The 16,429-nt window shown below is 53.8% G+C and overlaps 2 long non-coding RNA genes across 4 annotated transcripts; both read left to right on the top strand.

Moving 5' to 3' along the window:
* The first annotated feature begins 1,928 nt into the window (after window positions 1-1,928).
* On the top strand, window positions 1,929-4,547 carry LOC139707434 (uncharacterized). The gene is made up of 2 exons (XR_011709002.1): window positions 1,929-2,233; window positions 4,400-4,547. It is a non-coding gene; the product is annotated as an uncharacterized lncRNA (long non-coding RNA).
* Window positions 4,548-7,534: 2,987 nt separating this feature from the next.
* LOC114102262 (uncharacterized) lies at window positions 7,535-15,037 on the top strand. Of its 3 annotated transcripts, none has more exons than XR_003584473.3 (7): window positions 7,535-7,661; window positions 9,255-9,421; window positions 9,690-9,942; window positions 11,175-11,279; window positions 11,581-11,697; window positions 11,814-11,957; window positions 13,598-15,037. It is a non-coding gene; the product is annotated as an uncharacterized lncRNA (long non-coding RNA). The 3 variants fall into 3 exon arrangements; XR_003584475.3 differs by having other exon boundaries at window positions 11,814-11,961; XR_003584474.3 differs by lacking the exon at window positions 9,690-9,942.
* Window positions 15,038-16,429: the final 1,392 nt, after the last annotated feature.

Genomic DNA, 16,429 nt, shown 5'->3' with positions numbered 1-16,429 from the left:
AATGTGCATGTCATTATTCCCTAACCAATACAGGTCGACCATGGTATAAGCAACATTCACCTGTATAATGTCTGAGAGGCCGTCTGAAGGTTTAAAGTGTGCAGGAGGATTGCGTAGGTTTGTGCACCTCCTACACCACTTTATGCAAATGGCTTGAGCATCTCAGGCTTTGGTATCCTCAGATGGAGGGGTCCCAGAACCAGTCCCCGTCGATAAAGAGGGGTGGCTGTATACACAAGAATTGCAGACGTCATGCTCATATTCCTAACTTCTCAGTTGTGTTTTTACTAACAAAGGTATGCATTGCAGAGTTAGGAAAAGACTCTTTTAGAGATTTCCCTGAGGTGCCCAATTCAATGACCTCTCTGGGCTCATTGGCTTGACCTTCTGCTCCTGGTGCTGCTGTCTCTGTCTCTCTTTTCCGTTGTCCTCTTTCAAGGGCTCCTCTTTGCTCCTCTGAGGTGGGTTCCATCAGGTCTTGCTTCCCGTCTCTTTTCGGCCTCTCCCTGGAGGAGGCCTGCCACCCACGGCCCTGCACCTCGACAAGCTCCGACCCCACCTGGGTTTCCCTGACTTTCCAGGAACTAGCACCGGAATTCCTCAAGGTCCTTTCACTTGCCGCTATGAACTCACCACTCTAAGAACTGAACACACCCCGCCCCAAACACAACCTGAAACCTCTGAGCGAGCAGGGCACCTCCCTCAGCCTTGAATTCTGTCCCCTTCATTGGTCACTTGCCCTGTACCCCACCCACCTCTTCCACGGCCTTGAGCTCTACCCAGTTTGGGCTTCCATCTTCTCTTGAGAGCGGCTCCTTCGCCTGAACTTGCTCCCTGGAGCCTGGTTGGCCCATTCAGTCCCCTTGCTTTCATGAAGGTCTCCTCTGACCTGAGCAGATCCTGCTCCATTGAAATCCCTGCCCTGGAGTTCCTTCCCCTGAGCTCCAGAGAACAGATTATTGGGACCCTTGAAATGTATTCAAATGTGGGGGCAGGGGAGCACTTTCTGGAAAAAAGGTTATACCTTTTATTGAAATTTTAAAAGAATTTGTGTCATCTGTCTCCCCAAAGAAAAGAAGCAGCCCATTGCTGTTAAGGTGACGTTACCAGTGTTACAGTCAAATTCCAAAGCTATTTACTTTTAGCTCAATCTGGTGTTCCCAGCTCTGATCCTGTATCTTCCACCAACAGTCAGAGGGTCCAGCCCAGCATTTAGCAGTCTTGCTGGTCATGAGGATGATGGGGGCACTAAATAAAATTTCCTCTTCCTTGGCTCCTGCCCTGTGGGTTCAGATCCACAGGGTCTGAGTGGTGGTGTTGGGTAGGGGTGGTGTGAGCCAGGAATCTGGGCACGTGACAGAGCTTCCGGCCTTTCCCAGGGATTTGCAACTCTCCCCCTTTCCCCAGGAGAAGTTCAACTGTTCCTTGAAGGCACAATTCAAATGTCAGCCCTGGGACAAGCTTTCCTGATGGCACTTGTGTTAAAGGCAATGCTGACATCCCTGAGGCCCTGAATGCAATCCCAACTGAGATAGCCATTCATTCCCCACTTCCTGTAACAGCTGGAGGGTGTGGGCTGGCCAGGAAGCTCCTGTTCCCTGTCAACTTCCAGGGACTTCTGCTCCTCCCTGTGATTGAAGGTAGGTCCCCATTAAGCAGCCCTGGAGGAGGAGAGAAAGTAACTAAGGGGATCATGCTCAAGATTTAAGACCCTCCCAGGAGGCTGCACGGCTCCTCATCTTGCCAGAACCTGGCCAGATAACCCTGAAGTTGCAAGGGAGGCTGGGAAATATAGTTCCAGCTGGTGGTCCTGCACCCAGCAGGACCAGTCACCAGGGAGAGGAAACAAGTAACAGATATTATCATGGTCATTTTCCTACCCCACCTCTTTTCGTTTTTCATTTTCATATTTTACCAAGGCCAGGACTTGGCGGGGAGCAGGAAATAGAACCGAAAGCCACATCTCGCTACTGACTGCTTTCCACGGCTCGCCCCATCTGCAGGCCAACATAGGTTCTGGTGGTTGTTGCTTCTTACACGCCTGCCTGGCCCGTTTGTGTGTGCTTAACAAGTGTGAGGCGAGGTCGTGAATCAGGGATTCTTAAATGAGCTTCTGGGAACTATACAGTGCCCCATCATCGGATCATGGCAGACAGTCACTTTGGTGGCCCTTTTTGTCATTTCCTGTGTCTGCTGAGCCGTGAGTAGCTCTCAGTCACTGCAAGAGGCCAAGGTGAGTCTGGGAGCCGCACCAGCGATGCCACCATGGGCCAGACAGACCCTCGCAGGGGAACATTCTGTTTCCCACCACTGCTACCCCAGTTTCTTGCCTTGACAATGATTCGTCGTGATCCGCTCTTCCCGCAGTGATCCTGTGCCTCCCCGGCCTGGTGGGAGAAGGGACAGCCACGGGGGACCTGGGGAAGCCTTTTCCCAGTGGAGGGAACCAGCCCAGAGTGGGGACGAGCTTGGCCAGTCTGAGGTTCCTCAAAGTAGCCAGTGCGGCTGGGACAGAGGGCTGGGGAGGGGCAGTCAGGGCCGGGTGGCCTGGGGCTGCCCAGACCGGGAGGGACAAGGCCCTCTTGGCTGGGAAGGTGAGTCGTGCTGAGCTGTGAGCAGGGTGGCGGTACAGCTTGATTTAGATTGTTAGGCAGTTCTGGGTGCTTTTGTGGAGCCACAGCGGAAGGGACATGATTGGATGACTTTTGAATGGTCACCAAAGAGCTGGCAGAGGTTTTGCCCAGGAGATGGTGGTGGAAAGGAGAGGGTGACCCAGATCTCGAGGGCGGTCCCCAGGCCTGGCTGGATGTGGTCTCTCCAGGCAGCTACCACCTCCCACGGCGCTGACGCTCCCTTTCTACTTCATCACTTATGGGAACTTCTCTCCGAGGGCACCGCTCTGCAGCTCGAGGCGGCCCTCCAGCCCCCCCAAGACAGCTCCTGATCTTGACTGTGCAGATTATACTCACTGTTGAGTAGCAATCACTGTGGAGGATCACAGACATTGGCCCTGCTTGCATTCGTCTTGTTGGGGGGACAGAAAATAAACAAAGATACAGAGTGACCTAAAGAATGACACCTGTGAAGGAGAGGTACACAGTTAAGGAGAGGTTTGAGGCAGCCCTGAGGACCTGAGACTGGGAAGGAGTGGGGTGGGGCAGAGTAAAAGCACATGCAAAGGCCCTGGGGCAGGAGGAACAGGGCTCCTTCTAGGAAGCTTTGCTGAGCAGATGGCAAAGAAGGCAGGATGGCGCCAGGGTGGGTGATTTTTTTGGTAGCAGAAGTCAAGGCAAACTTGGTGACTTCTGTATCATCTGTGAGGATGAGACAGCAAGACAGAAGGTTGAGAGAGGAGAGAATGTTTTAAAAATGCATTTCCCGGGGCTATGGCTCAGCTGTAGAGCGCTCCCCTAGCCTGTGCAAGGCTCTGGGTTCGATCTTCAGCACCACATAAAAATAAATAAATAAAATAGAGGTATTGTGTACACACACACACAAAAGATACAAAATGCATTTCCCAGAACATTTAAAAAAATGCATTTCCCAGTATAATACTGGTTTGGGGAAAAGTTCTGTGGCTGAAAGGCATATTTGGCCTGGAGATAAGTTTTATTTGAAGCGGATGGTTTACATAAAAGATCCAAGTTTCCAATCTCCCTGCTTAGCTCAAAAGAGAGCACGCAGTCAGTCTGACGTTGATAGGCACTTATGACCTTGACACCTTTGGTCAGGATTCCCGAATCATTCCAGAGAAAGGAGGAGAAAGGCGCAATGCCCCAGAGGCGGGATGCACCAAGGACTTCAGTTATGATTTTAGCCTCATGAAAATTCCAGGGAAGTCCAAAGTTCACCAAAATCTGCAGTAAACCAATTCAAAGGAGGTCTTCCATACCTCTAGACCTGGGGACCCGCACCTGCTACACTTTTGTCTTTATTTAAAAAAAAAAGAGGAATGACTCATTATGCTAATGCAGATGAACACAGATGACACCCCTGTTTATTTTTGTTATTTATTTATTTATGTTCTCAATTCCCTTGAAGCACGAGAGAGAGAGAGAGAGAGAGAGAGAGAGAGAGAGAGAGAGAGCGCAAACCCCGCCCACCTCTTCCTTCTTTCTTTTTAAGTTCACTGTGGAGAAATCGCCACATTGTAAACTTGTGGAGGGCCCGCCAGTTAGAAGAAAAAGGTCTCTATGACCTAAGCAATGCCCGTAAGAAGCAGAGCTAAGAAAACATGGAGGAAGACAAGAAAACATGGAGGGAAGAAGGTGCAGAAGTGTTTTAAAATTAAAATAAAATTTCATGATGAAAAGATCACATTCCAACCCAATTTAAGAGGTGGAAGAGCAGCAGAGGAATCAGGGCACAGAAATTCAGATTTTTTTTTTACCCTCAACAGGACCTAAAGGTCTTGATGTCTGAGAAGAACCGGGAGGAACCGTGTTGATGCTTAAAGAAATCCCACCCCCAGCCCAAAAATCCCTACCTGGGAATTTCTACCCAGGACATAATTTGAATGAAAATAAAAAAAGTGAGTTTATACATGAGCATGGGTGGATGTTTGCTGCTTTGCAATTTGCAACATTTAAAAGAAGACTTTCTTGGGGGGGGGAGGGGCTGGAGTAGCGCATCACTGTGTGGATCAAAGGGTCAACCGCAGTGGGGCTGGAGGGAGGCCCGTTGGTCTGAAGGAGGAGGGGGCCTGAGGTTTGGGAGGGTGTTGTCGAGGGATGTTTAAAGAGTCATTAAATGTATATAGGGAGAAGGAAGGAAGATTCTAGAATAAGACTCAGCCTGGGGGTTTGCAGGTTATCCAGCCTGGGTCTGCCTATTGATGAGGGCCTGGGTGAAGGGGCACAGGGCTCGGGAGCCTTAAGCCATCATTTGCATTGTCCTTTCTCTACAAAGCCAAATAGTTGACGTGTACTGAGATGAAGGAATTCCTTACCAAAGCGAGATCCCCGGGAGATAAGGTTGTGTAACACATTTTCCTCTTGTATTCACATATCCGAGCAGTGTGTCTCTGTCTGTGTTCTGCTGCTATAACAAGATATCAGAGTGGGTAAGCTATAGACAGTAGTGTTTGCCTCAAGGTTCTGGAGGCTGGGAAGTCCAAGAGCAAGGTCCAGCTCCGACAGGGGCCTGCAGCTTCATTAGCACAAGGCAGAGGCGGAGGGGCGCAAGGGAGGCAGGGAGAAACCAGCCCACACTCATCCTGTCTATTGGAGCCGCTGCTGAGATCATCAACCCACAACCATTCCTGAGGGCCCCCAAGTCCTAATCTCTTCTTAAAGGTCTCACCTCTTAATTCCATCACAATGGCCATGACATTTCAACGTGAGCTCTGGAGGGTCATTCAGACCACAGCACCACGTCCATCCCTATGCTACCACGTACTGCATTCCCCTGAAAGCCACACTTTTTTTTAACTCCCTGTGATTGGACATGGAATGTATTTCCAGGTTGTCTCTAATCTCCTGCTTTAGATATTTTTATGCCTTAGTCTCTGCTTGTTTATTTTCTAAAATTGGAATGACTGGGTCAAAGAATGTGCCCAATCTTCCGTTTTTAGTAGAAGCTGCAAATTATCTTCTGAAACATCCACCAGTTTATACGTCCACCTTTTTGGCTTTTCCACCTATTTCAAAAACCCTGCGCCCCACGGCAGGCAGTGTAGGGAGCAAGAGGAGCAAAGGGAGGGAGTGGGGGAGCCGCAGGGCAGGTGCAGCCGGGGGACTCTGCGTGACCGTGACCGCTCTCTGCCTGCGGGGAGCTGGGGTGAGGCGCGGCTCCGCCCAGCGTAGCAACCCTGGCTCCCTGGCCTTAGGTGAGGCTTCCTGTCTCCAAACTTCTGTTTCCCCATCTTTAACTGCAGAGGAGCGTAGGGCCATGTCACCGGTTGTCACGGGGAGGCCTGGCGAGCCCTTAGCCAGCAGCGGGCACACGGCAAACCCTCAGGCCTGGCGCCTGCCTCCTGCCCCACGATGCCCGCACACTCTCTGAACCTCTGCGTCTTCGCGAGCCTGGCTTTCACAGGGACCTGCGCCTGCAGCGCCACTCGGACTGTCAGCACCCCAGCTGGTGTTTGCGGGGGTCACAGTGCCATCCGGTCTTACCCAGGTACAAGCTCCCCTGCCTGGGGGCCCCTGTCATGCCCTCTGTCCTCTGAGGCACCGGTACACACCAGAGCACCTCCCTGTTAACTGGGTTTCCCGCAGTCCCTGTGTCCCCTCTACGGGTGTGGCTGGGGTCCGAGCACGGCGTCAGTCCTGGCCCAGCAGCCCCCGTGCTGTTACCTCCCTTCCCTGAGACTCAGTTTCTTCATCTGTGAGATGGCCGATAGCAGACCTGCCACTTAAGGTCGTGACTGATGGAGGAATGTGCTCAGCACGGTCACACGGGGCTCGGGAAGGGGGCTGGGAGGAGCCTCGGGCTGTTATGGTGGCCATCTTGCTTGCTCCCGCGGCCGCTGACCTTCGAGCCCTGTCCTGTCCACTTGAAGCTCTGAGGAGGCCTGCTAAGGTCCTCACCTTCCACCTGTGCCGGGCCAAATTCCAACATCACCCCAGGGTGACCTTTCCGAGGCTTGTCTGGGGCGTGTCACCCTCTGCTCAATATCCGGACTTGTCCTAGCGGGGTTTGAATCTGGCTCCAGGGTCAGTTCTAATGTGGTCATTTGTTCACAGCACCCCACCCCACCGTCCCTTCCAGCTGTCCCCAGGCTCTGCTCCAATCTCCCTCTCCTTTCCCACCCGTCGGTGAAATGCGCCCAGCCCCTGGACAGAGGCTGATTCTCCAGGTCCCAGCAGGTCCCAGCTGGCCCCACCTGGTGCGGCAGGCATCGCCCCTGCCCTTGGAGCTTGTCCCCTCCCCCACCATGTGCCCTGGAATTCACTCCCTGTCCTCTGAGCCTGGTCCTTGGTGTACCTCATGCTCCTGAGGTTCTGTCTCCATGTGACACTGGTCCTCCTTGAGGGCAGATGTCCCCACGTTCACCCTCTCATCGTCCCCCTGCCCCAGCTCCCTTCCCAAGCTCTTGACGTGTGCTCAGGGTCCTGTCCATAGATGACATTTTTCTAGGATTCAGATGTGCAGAACTTTACCCCCCAGACCAAATGCTTGAGAGAGATGGGCGTTACCCTTCCTGTGACTTACTCTGAGATGATAAGGACAAAGAATTTCACACATGGCAATGCCTGTCACCCAGAATGGGTGTGTCTGTAGATGTGCGAGTGTGTTCTGGAACAGCAGGACGGGCGTCACATGCCCGAGGACAGGGTTTCCTGGCCCTGGAGGGGTAGGGACAGCTGCGGTGCTTGCCTGCTGGTACGCGCTCTGCTCTGGAGGGAAGGGAGGCCCTGGCCCTGCGCTCCCGTCCTGTCCTAAAGGCATGTGGCTTTCATGTCAATTTGTTTGGTCCTGTTCCGCTGTCATGCAGCATGACTGGAAAGGAAGTGGGTGGTTGACTTGCTGCTGGGAGCTAAGGAATGTCACGTCGCTCCAGTGTGCTTCACATTCCCAGAAATACGCTGAAAGGAGGAGGGTGACTCAGAGTCCCTGACTTTCCACAGCCCAACCGCTGGGCCTGGGCGGTGCTGAGGAGGACGGGAACACGAGGTGCCCGGACGGTGCCCCCACCCGGGCTGCGGTGGCCGAACCAGGTCAGCTCAGGGGTTTTCTCCTGGCTGGAGAGGGCCCTGGGTCCACTGGTGCTTGCAGGTTTCTAGCTGTCCCCAGGTCCTGCCCAGGGATGTGTCAGGGAGGAAAAGGTGGTGGTGTTGGGCCAACATGGGGAAATGTCTGACCGCGGTTGTGATTTCCCGCTGGGCACGAGTGAGGGAGGGCCTCTGTGCTTGGACCTAGCCTGGCAGTACTAATCCCTCTTCTCCCACCTCCCTCCGAGCTTACGCTCCCTGGCTCTTCCTCCAGACCCTCCCATGGCCCCCCTCCCCCCTCAGAAAAACATCTTTCCTGGTGGAAAGGCCTGGAAAATCATTTCGAGGGCAAGAATTTGGCCATGATCCCTGAAAGGGAAGCCCAGGCTTTGCAGGGGTTTCCAGAGAGAAGCCACCTGGTGCTCTCTACCCACCTCTGGGTGCCCGGCCACCCGGCTAATGAGCCATGAGATGGGTCCAGGGACCAGCCCGCCCTGCCAGAGGCCGCCTCACCCCAGCCGAGGATTCCCGCTGCTGGCCCGTCGGTGCGCCCTGTTCCAGGGTCCTCAGCCCAAAGCAGGGCTGAGCTGGGGCACCCTGGGCTCTGTCTCCAGGCTCAGGCCCCGTGTGTTTACTCACCAGAAAGACAGCTCCCACTTCCCAAGGCTGCCAATAGGAAGCTTCCATGCAGGCGCGCCAGCTGGGGCCTAGGAGAGCCCTGAGCTTGTCCCCAAGCAAAACTGGTTCGCACTGAGGACACCGGAAGGAGGCAGGCGGGCGCCGGCTCCAGTCCTGCACCCCATCTCCTCACCTCCCACTCGCTATCGCTGAACCATCTTGCCCCGTGACTCACCTGCACGGGCATGTGGCAATGGCACCTGGGGGCGGGGCAGAAGCCACACAGGTGCGGAGCCCAAGTTCTAGGGCCCCGGGGCCCCCAGACCTCGGCTGGCTGCTGCTCCCGCTTCCTGGCCGTCTCGGCCTTCACCCTCTGCATCCGAGGACCAGGAGTAACAACAGCACCGTCTCCTAGGGCTGCGCACTCAGGCACGGCTGCTACCAGGTGGTGCTTCCAGGTGTAGGCGCCCCCCACCCCCAGGCTCAGGGCTCGTGGCCTTGAGTCTTGCCCTGTGTCTCTGAGGGTTCATTCCGTCAGCCCCGCTATACCTGAGTGCTCAGCACCAGCTCAGTCTGGCAAAGAGCAGGGAACTCAGAGTCACTCGGAGACTCAGCAGACATGAGATGGGGCACCTCTGACACCAGAAGGGGCCAGCTTCAGTGGAAAACGGGCAGGGACCAAATGAAAGATTCAGATGACGAGGGGATGGGACTCCTTTCCACATCTCTCAGGAGACTGCTATGCTAAGACGTCACAGCACCAAGGGATTCAGTCCCCAGTACCAACACCCATTCATACACACACACACACACAGATTAATAGGTACAAAGAAATCCTACCAGTCTGGGTTGTGGCTCTGTGCTAGAGCACTTGCTAGCAGGCCTGAGGCTCTGGGTTCGGTTCCCAGAACCACACACACACACACACATTTCTTAAAAGAGAAACGTATCATTCGCCTTCTAACCTGGGAATTCTTTCAGTCACAGCTAAGCTAGAGTCCTCCTCCAAATTCTTTCCCGCCTGGGGCTCCTGACAGTGGGGACTGGAGAGGCCCCCAGAGGAGGCTGTCCCCAGAGGCTGCAAGGACTGAGGCTGACTTGCTTCCTCCCCTGTGTCTGCGTCTCTGCCACCCCTGGAGTCATCGCAGGTACGTGAGGCTGCATGCACATTTCTGGTCCAGCTTTCTTGGCCTGTGGCCAGTGCAGATGAGGAGACCCTGCACTCAGAGGGGACCCTGAACTCAGAGGGGACACTGCCCAGGGATATTAAGCTCTGCAGTGGCCACAGGTACCCCAAACAGAGTCACAGCAGGGCTCTGGGCATCTGGGATGGTCTGCACTCCCGGAGAGCTCTGTGAGGTGCCCCATGTCCTAAGAAGCACCCCATTAAGCAGCAAATCTAAACGATCCTGACAGGTCAAGAGGGAGACCCTGGAGGAGAAGCAAAAGGCCTGCCTCCTGCTTTGGAAGGGTCCCACAGCTGGGGACTAGCAGTGACGCAGTGAGAAGAGCTGGCTCGACTGGGCCTAACTCCTCTCCTGTGTCACGTCTCACCTCTGCTGGAGACACATGGACTCTCTGGGTTCTGCACTTGAGATTTTGTGCATTACAGAGCTGAGGACGAGCTCCCTGTTCTGCAAGGACACTCCGAGGGACGGAGCGAGTCCAGGTCAGTGTAGTACTATGATAGCCCAGGGCCAGCTGTCACCTGATCCCAGTCTTGACTCCCTCCCCTACGAGAAGAGGTAGGACAACATGATTTTCAGGATCTTTTCTAGTTCTGAGAATATCTGTGGTTCCTGGGGCACCACACGTCTGATTTCTGCTCCTGCAAGCCCCGTGCTCAAACAACAGGGGCTCCTCCTTGTCCCTGAGACCAGGCTGCGGAGCCTGTGCTCATTTGGAAACAAAAATTTCTGAGTGGCGGTTGGAAGCAATGGAGAGGGGGGCATGTGCTGAAGTGCGGTTTTGTCGTTATTATTTCTGTACTGCGATGGCCCTGATGTGCTGGGTCCCAGGATGCAAAATTGCCTTCGCAGAGCGGGCGTGACAGGGATTTCAGAAATTCTGTTATTTCAGATCATCAGGAGAAGGGCCAGGAGAGGGGCCAGGCAGTGTGGGGAATGAAAGTAAGGGAAATATAATTGCACAAAAAATAACAAAAGGCTTTAAAGAATGCCATACAACAGGACGGGACCTTAAAATCCTTCTGGTCCAGTTTCCTAAGACAGTGAAAATAGCAATGAAGGTGCAGTCGTCTCTTAATATCCTACTAAAACCCTCAGACGCTCAAATTCCCGATGTATAAATTAGCACAGCGTTGCATAGAACCTACACACGTCTGCAGGACACTTTAAATCATCTCTAGGTTACTTACAGCACCTAGTGTAATGCAAATGCTGTATCACAGGGTGTTGTGCTGTATTGCTTAGGGAATAATGACAATAAAAAGTCTAGATGTGTCTGCTTATAGGCATAATTTTTCTCCCCCCAAATACCCTTGATCTATGATTGGTTGAATCTGTAAGCGCAGAACCCTCAGACACCAGGGCCAGCTTGAATTTCCTCCTTTACTCTGAATGAAGATTTGGTGTCAGACCCAAGATCCCTTAAAGAAAGACAGAAGCTTCAACTTGAGCTCTCTTTGGCCCTCAGGAATCTCTAATTTTGCAGCAGGTGCAGTAACTGGGGTGCAAATAGTTGATGAAGAGGAAGTTTTCTTCCTTTTCAAGATGCAACTGGGTAACAATCCCAGGGATTAGTCAGGAAGGATCTAGCTAATTCCGTGGTCAAAAACTTCTCCCACTTTTCCGGCACATTTTGGAAAAATGACTAAAATGTTCTGTACATCCATTTTCCCAAGTAGAAATTCAGAAAAAATTATTTCAACCTATTTTATAGAAGGATTGGAAGGATAACACAACCCGGGATTAGATGGAAGAAACTCTTGGCTCCGATGGTCCTGTCCTGGGGAAGATGGCCGGGCCCCAGGGAAGCCCATGTTGTGTAAGTTGTGGCCTCTAGGACAACTGGTCTGATTAGAATCTATTATCAGGGCATTGGTAAGTGTCCCACGTGGGCCCTGGAGTGAAAGTGTAAGGGGAGCGGGTGGCCTGTCCTCACCCCAGAGCCAAGCTCTCAGCCCTGTGGGCCTCAACTGGGCAGCCAAAGCCCCTGTCCTCTCTCAGCCCACCGCAGAAAGTCTTTTTATTTTACCACACGCACATTTTCTTCCCTCCCTCGGCAATGACTCAGAGCACTTTACAGCTCTCAGTTTTAGGAATGTTCTAGCTGTTTCTCATTTTAGGGAGGGAGCAGGTTCCGGGGCTGAGCGCGACCTGATCTTTCTGAGTCAGATCTCCTCTCAAGCCAACCTCAGCCAGCTGTTGCCTAACGACACTTGCTGTGCGGACACCGGACACCCGTGAGGACATACACAGACCCAGAGGAGGGGCCCGCATCGCCTCTGGGTCGCGTGGGGTGGCCTGTTATTAAATTTTCTTCTCTTTCTACTTTTCAAACTTTTTTGTTAAAAACTAGGACACGGACCCCACATGAGCCTGCGGCAGGGGCTTCCATTCTGCTGTGCATCCTGTCCCCCTGAAGGTCTGGGGGCAGCAACTTGCAGGGAGCTGCCATCTGTGACAGCGATGCCCTCTCCTGAGGGAGACGCCTGCCCGACAGGTAGGTAGGTGTCCACTCTAGAACAACAATCAAGGGCAAGTCAATACATCAACCAGCAACAGTCGTCGGTTTCCATTTTCAAGTCTGACTTGAAAACGTGCCTGTACTTTACTGAATGCCCTTCCGTGTGACTGGCAGCGCCACGGGCTCACTTCACCAGGACCACCAGAGACCCGAGGAGGGCGTCATGCTAAGACATTGCAGTAGCCACGGCACCACCTGGCCTTGGGAACTTCCCGGCTCCTGTATGACCTTATGGACCCACAGTCCTATCATTGAACACAACGCCCGTATGCAGTGCTGGACTGAGTGGCCCTGAGGGTCTCTGGTGGTCCCTGATCACTTTTCCCACTGCAGGCCCAAAATGTGCACTGGGCATTCCTCCCTGGCCTTTGTTGTTTTTGTAGAAGGTTCTCAGCTGGCCCAGTGTAGCCACATGGGCCAAATGCCAGAGGGCCAAGCTCGGGACCTTCAGTCTGTGGACAGCAGAGAGCAAAGCCCGAATCCACCACTGGCCATAGAACTCGGCCATTTCTCCCATTAGCTTGTTCAGTCCTCCGGAGAGCCCAGAGAGGAGGCCCCTGACTCCCATTCACAACCAAGGGGAAGGCGGACAACCAAGGGGAAGGGGAGCAACTTCTCCAGATCCCCAGGCTTCTTGCTGTTCCCCCAGAGGCCACTTCAGAGACGTCATCTTCCTGGCAGATGATCGGGCGAGGGCTCAGGGAGACGTCAGGCAGATTCCTGACCCTGCAGGGTAATCGGACTCGCCTGAAGGAGCGAGCAGACAGCACTTCGCAGGCCTCGGGCCTAAAGGTGCAGTCAACAGGATGTTGAGCCCTGGAGCCCTTGGACCTCAGGGTCTCCTGTGCCACTTGCTCCCTGTCTTGTGCCCAGGACAGATGGGTCCGGCCATCTGGGGGCTTCCTTTCTAAGAGTCTGAGCACATCAGTGACTGATGTTGCCTTGACTCTGGATCTAGGGCCTCCCTCCCTGCCCCGGGTTTTAAATTCCTCTTAGGAAGAACAGCTGGTCACTGCAGGGTCATGTGACCCTTGAACACCTTATGAGCAGATTAGCATCACAGTACAGACTGTGTCCTTCATCGGAAAACTTGGGACCAGAGTGTTGTAGAGTTTGGATTTTTTTTTCCAGATTTTAGAAATGTTTGCATGTACATAATGAGATATCTTGGGGATAAATGCAAACTTCATTTATGTTTCATATTAGTGTGTACACATGGCCTGAAGGTAATTTTATACAATGTTCTTACTAATTCTGTTGCATTCTGCAACCCATCGCAGGAGGTCAGGTGTGGAGTTTTCCACTTGTCGGGTCCATGATTCAAGAGTTTCAGATTTGGGGCTTGTGCTAAGGATGCTCAAGGTCTACAGAGGAACAAGCAGGGCAGTCAGATGCCTGGGCCCGAATCCTGACTCCCTCGCACACACCAGCAGTGTGAACACAGGCGGGTCCTTTGCTGCTTCCTGCCTCGGTTTCCTCATCTGTAAAAGGACAGGGATAGCAGTGCCGTCTTGCAGGGCTGTTTGAAGATTCGATGAGTGCTTGCGCATGGAGGCACATGGAGCCGCGTGGGGCAGGAGTTGGCACCATCTTTGATCTGTACACATCTCTTGCAGCACTGGGCAGAGCCCCCCTGAAGGGACCTCAGGAGGACCTCGTGCAGGCTGGGGACATTCTGTCTTCTGAGTCGAGCTGCTCTGTCTAAGAAAATTCTTCCTACGTTTTGCCAAAAGTCGCCTCCCTGCAACTCCTCCTCGTGGGTCCTGGTTCTGTCAGAAGCAAATGTCAAACAACAGTCCTGAAGGAGAAGACCTGGGACATCAATAGTCCTGATGGAACTGGGCTGGGTGACGGCATCTCCTGCAGCGGCCATCCCCGTGGCTCTTAGCCCCAGAGCCAGGCCCGGACTGAAGTCAAGGATCTTTCAGTGAAATCTGAAAAACCAAAAAGTTCTCAGTTCTTGGATGCTTCTGTTAGCAAAGCATAAAACAGCTTCTTTCTCCACTCTTTCAGCCCAGAGCGTGCTGCCAGACTGGCAGGAGGCCAAGGGGAAAGGCACTCTCCTTGTGCAAAGATGACAGTCACACGGCTCCGGAGCCATGACCTCACCTCAGTTAATACGTGCTGTCCGGCCTGTAATCACTGAGCATCCAGGGAGTGGGCCAGCGAGGTAGCCACCCGCGTCAGGCCTCCTGTTTACAGAGCCTTTCTGGCGTCAGGTGTAAAATCATGACCCGCGAGTCCCCTTCCTGCCTCGCCTGGCAGCCCTTTGGAAGCTGGCGTGTGCGCTGTGACACAGGAGGAATGCACCCGTCTTTTTTTAGATTGATAGCTTGGCTCTCTGATGACTCCTGTTAAAAACAACTTGTACACTTGAAGTTCACAGCATCAGAGTGGGGAACCTGCATCAGGTGCCTTCGGGCCGGGCAGGGGGAGTTTGGTCTCCGGAGTGTGGGCAAAAGAACGGTTGCATTATTTTTCTAAATCAGAGGTCATCTGGCAATATCAGTCACTATTCGGTTACTTTGTCCATCCAGCTGCTCATCCAAGAGGAAGCATACTTTGGGGCACTGTGGCCAGGCCTCTGCTGCCCTGGCTTCTGGGGCCGAGCACTGCTGTAGCTGAGGGTCCCATGGATCTCAGGCTCTTGCGAGTGCTCCAAGGACTTGGCCCCAGAAATGCCCCTCCCTGGGTCAAGAACCCACAGGTGTCTGCAGCCTCTGTCCTTCCCCTCCCAGGTGCCGTGTGCAGCAAGGCCTCGCTCCAGTCCTGGTGTGCCCCCCACCCTTTTCCCCTCAGGCATGCAGAAGCACTCTGCCAAGGCTGCCCCTGCCACTTTGCATGAGCCTCCCTTCCTCCCTCCCTCACCAAGGGACAGTCCGATGACAGCAGTCCTCCCTTCTTCAAGGGGGATGTATTTCAAGAGCCCAGACGATGCCTGAACCCGGGAATAGTACCAAACCCGGGACCTACTGTTTTTTCCCCAGACGCTTAGACCCACAAGAGTTTAGGGCCGTTTCCATCCTGACCAAACCCTACCCCATACAGCGTTTGCAGCGTGAGGTGGGACAGCGACGGGGCGTGGGTTTCTTCCCCTTCTTCACCGCATCATGGACAGACAGATGCTCCTTCTTACCCACAGATCTTTGCAACTTCAGTTCATGGTTTGTTTCCTTCTTAAGTCAAGAACTTTCCCTTTTCCTCTCACAGGAAGCGCTTCATGGCCTATCTGACTGCCAGCGTCCCTGCTCTTGTGCTCAGGGGCCATGATTAAGTAAAATAAAGGCCGCCTGAACACAGGCACTGTGATCTGATAACAGGGATGGCTGGGAGGTGACTAAGGGCGGGTGAGGTCCTCGGTGCCAATGTCCAGGACGGTGTTCCTGGTGTGCGACTTGGGTGGATGGAGCCCAGTGCGATTTAAAATGTAGGCACTGCTTACTCCTGGAGTTTTTCCCTTCACATTTTCAGGATGAAGCAGGTCACTGAAAGCTCAGAAGGGAAATGGGGGAAGGGCCCAGAAAAGAGACCCCAGAACTCTCAAAATGGGGAGGCGCCCGTGGGAAAGGAAGCCGAGTGCTTCTCCCTGATGCGGGGCAGGACCACGGCCAGCCACACACCCGAGACACAGCCCGGGCTTCCCAAGCCCTGCCCTGGTGACCTGGTTTCATGTACATCGCTGAATCCTGTCAGGTGCTCCAAGTCCAGGTTATCAGCCCATCTCTGGGTCCCAGGGTCAACCAAGGTCGCCTGAGCATCTCTTCTCAGCAGCAGGTTCTGAAGGCTCCATTCCCACAAAGTTGGTCAGCTGGGGACCAGCAGCTGCCATTCCTATCCCTCTATGTGCAGGGAGGGGTCAGGCATGAGACCCAGGCAGGGACAGCTTGGCCTCCATTCTTTAGAAAGAAAGCATTGTTTTTGATCCAGACAGATTTTATGTTTTCTGCATTTTAAATATTAGCTAGTGCTAGTCCCTCATCGCTTGACCTCAGGCATCAGGGCGGCCTTGTCCCCCGAGACCTCTTTTGTGAATCTGGGGACCTGCCTCCTAGGGCTGTCCTCCCCGGGCCTCTGGGGCACAGAGGTATTGTGTTTTCTCTCTGGCTTCTCTGAACACTTCCCTGGTGGGCTATCCCCAGCCACCTCTCCTCCCTCCTCCCCACAGGTGGACCGGTCCCAAGGTTCTGGCCTTGGACCTCCTGCCTTGGGTCATAACTGCTCCCAGTTTACTGAGGGCATGAACTCCCTCCTGAATCAACAGAGGACACTGACTCACCAGCGGGGGACCTCCTGGGCAGCAGACCTCTCTACGGTGGAGTGCCGTCTCTACGCCCACATCCCCCTCAGAGCCAGGCACCTCTGACCTGTGCTGGCTGCACATCACCCAGCCCCCCCCTCCCCGACTCCTGCCCAGCCCCCTTCTCCGTCTTGCTCCCAAGTCACAGGCA

The sequence above is a fragment of the Marmota flaviventris genome, chromosome 10 (assembly GCF_047511675.1).
Source record: "Marmota flaviventris isolate mMarFla1 chromosome 10, mMarFla1.hap1, whole genome shotgun sequence".
NCBI classification, from domain to species: Eukaryota; Metazoa; Chordata; class Mammalia; order Rodentia; family Sciuridae; genus Marmota; species Marmota flaviventris.
Note: the sequence above shows the minus strand (reverse complement) of the source record. Positions and strands in the feature narration are given on the sequence as shown.